The following is a 3,498-nucleotide window of genomic DNA, read 5'->3' as shown; positions in this document are numbered from 1 at the left end:
TCCTGAGTTAAATTATTAGCTTAATTCAATTCTAGTGAACACCAACAAGCTGCAGTGAAGTAAGACAAATGGATGTGCTCAGTGTGGCAGTGCACACCTGTAATCTCAGCACTCTGGGGTGGGCCTGGCAAGAGGAGCCCTGCAAGTGCGAGGCCAGCCTGGGCCACATAGTGGATTCAAATCGAGCCTGAACTAAATAGGAGACTCTCACTCAAAAGACAATAAACAAAACCAAAAAATCAAAATGAAAAAGGTGATGCAGAAGTACTTATGGACAGACAGTCATACAGGCAGAACCAAGAAAAGAGTGAGAAATGAAAGAAGATCCTATAAGGTGCTATATCACCTGTGTTCATTAGATAATAGATTTAATATAAGATAAATATGAGAGTACAGGGTGGCTTACAGTGGTCACCTGCAGGGGCAAGTGTGCAAAAGTGCAGAAAGACTATCTTGCTGGAGATCTGAAGGAAACGAGACTTCTCAATACAACCCCTTATAACAAGGAGAACTGGGAGTGATGTATTTCAGAATCTAAAATAAAAAAAATGCCAACCCAGGCTGACATACTCCTCAAAACTTTCAAAATTGGTAGAGAAATAATATACTTCCATGAAAATGAACACCTGATAAAACTCATGACCACAAGTTCATCTCTTTAGAATGCTCTCAACCAAGTATTAGAAAGAGAAAATGAAGACCACAAGCACAAAAACACCAATAAAAAGAAGCTACCAGGCAGAGAAAGTCACCAAACAGATGGGAAAGACAGTGAACCAATAGCAAGAAAATAATATAAGAAAGTTATGACAATATATATCTGCTACAAACATCCTTGTAAATGGTCTCAATTCACCAATCAAAAAACAGACTGGCAGAACAGATCAAGAAGCAAGATCCAACAATATACTGCACACAAGAAACACATTTAACTTAAGCTCATAGACATAAAGGATGGAAAATGGTATTACATATGACCAGAACCGTGAAAAATGCAGGGGTAACTATTGTATTCACAGTCAATGTGAACTTCAAAGCAAATCTGATCACAAGAGACAAAGAGGGTCATTATGTACTTATTAAGGGACAACTCCAAGAAGAAGAGAGTGATAAATGCATACAGAACAAGCACCGGTGCATCCAGCTTCATGAAGCAAATACTGATGTACTTGAAAAACAAATAAGCACTAACACAACTGTACTGGGAGATCTGTCTACTCCCACGACTAGGTAGACCAAGCAGACAGAAAATCAACAGAGAAATATCAGAGTTGAAATGAATCTATGAACAAATGACAGAAGATGGCCACAGGGTGCTCCACCCCATGACATCAAAGTGCACATTCTTCTCATCTGCATGTAGGATGTGCTCCAAAGTCAACCACATATTAGCCCACAGAACATGCTTATGTAAACGTAAAGAACTTGAAACTATACCATGGATGCTATCTACTCATAGTGGAATGAAATTGGATAGCAACAGCAAAATAAACCACAAAAATTACGTATGCAAAAGGCAATTAAGCAATACTGTCTTGAATAAACAACGAGTCACAGAGGAAATTAAACAGTATCTACAATTGAGTGAAAATGTCAGTACAACATACAAGAACTTATGGGATGCAATGAAAGCAGTCCTAAGGGATATTTATATTTTCATATCAACAAAGCAGAATGAGCTCAAATAAGTAATATAGTGTTAAACCTCAAGCTCTTAGAAATGGAAGAAAAAATCAAACCCAAATGTCTTAACAGGGAGGAAAATATGAAGATCAGAATAGAAATTAATACAGTTGAGACTAAGAGAATGATACCAAGAATCAATGAGTGGAAGAGTTGCTTCTTTAAAAAATAAAATAAAATTGATAAGTTTCCAGCCAACTTTATCAAAAAGTGGAAATAAAAGACTCAAGCTCAAGTAATTAGGGATGAAAAAGGTGGAATCAGAAAAGGTTCTGTGGAAATGCAGAAGATTAGCAATACCTGCTTCAAGAACCTGCACTCTAATGAAATGGAAAACACAGAAGAGATGGACAGATTTCTGGACACATACAAATAACCAAAATGGAATCAGGAAAATAGAAATATTCAAAATAACCCAATATTAGGCAATGATATTGAAAATACAATAAAAAACTACCAACAAAGAAAACTCAGTAATACAGACACTACCAAATTCTGCAAGAAATTCAAAGAAGACCTGATGCCACAAATTCTGACACTATTTAATAAAATTGAAAAGAAAGCAATACTTCCAACACCATTAGTGGAAGCAATCCTTATTCTGATAACTAAATCAGAGAAGGACACAGCCAGAAAAGGAAACTACAGACCAATCCCCGTGATGACCATAGATGCTGAAAAATTCCTAATAAGATGCAGGGAAAAAGAGTGCAGCAAATCACCAAGAAGATTGTATACCATGACCGAGTAGAATCTATCCCAGGAAGACAGGGATGTTTCAACATATGCAAATCAATAAATGTCACATGACATATCAGCAGAGCCGAAGATAAAAATCACATGATCATTGCAGTGGATGCAGAAAAGTATTTGAAAAGCCAAAAACCCATGCACGATAAAAACCCTACAGAAAATTGGAATAGATGGTCCCTACCTAAATCTGATGAAAGCCACCAATGAAGGACTAAGAGCTGACATTACACTAAATGGTGAAAAACATTTAAAAATTTCACTAAAAAATTAGGAACAAGACAAAGATGACCACTATCATCACTCCTATTCAATACAGTTCTAGAAACATTAATCAAAGCAATTAGAGAGGAGAAAGAAAGAAAAGGAGTAAGGATAGGAAAGGGAAAAGTTAAATTATCATTATTTACATATGATATAATACTCTACATAAAAGACCCAAAAATTCCACCAAAAGACTTCCACATTTAATAAACAAAGTCAGAAGTGTAGCTGGGAACAAAGTCGACACACAATAATCAATAGCATTCCTCTACACAAATAGCAAATTAGCAGAAAGAGAAGTTAGGGACACCACATTTTTCACAATAGCCCCCAGAGAAATGCAATACTTAGGAATCAATTTAACAAAGGTAGTAAAGTATCTAAATATTGAAAATTACAGTATTATGAAAAAAGAGATCCAAAAGGTTATCAGAAAATGGAAAGACATCACTTGTTCATGGATAGGAAGCACCAATATCGTGAAAGTGGCCCTATTCCCAAAATTCTTATATAAATTTAATATTGTTCTGATCAAAATTCCATTAGCATATCTCCCAGAAATACAAAAAATGTTCCCAAAATTTTTTTGCAATTTTTCTGAGAGATATCAGGGGAATAACTGGATTAAACTGGACTTCTAATTCTAGTGTTTTCAGGACTCTGCACTCTGATTTCCACAGTGGTTATACTAGTTTATAATTCTACCTGCGGGGCCCTGTGGTGATCTGTCAAAGGCCCAGAACACCTGTCAGCTTTATTGTAAAGAGCCGCCGCGGAGCCTGGAACAGCAGCTGCAAGAGC

Source organism: Octodon degus, unplaced genomic scaffold (assembly GCF_000260255.1).
Source record: "Octodon degus isolate 3935 unplaced genomic scaffold, OctDeg1.0 scaffold00108, whole genome shotgun sequence".
Taxonomy (NCBI): domain Eukaryota; kingdom Metazoa; phylum Chordata; class Mammalia; order Rodentia; family Octodontidae; genus Octodon; species Octodon degus.
This window is presented reverse-complemented; position numbering follows the sequence as displayed.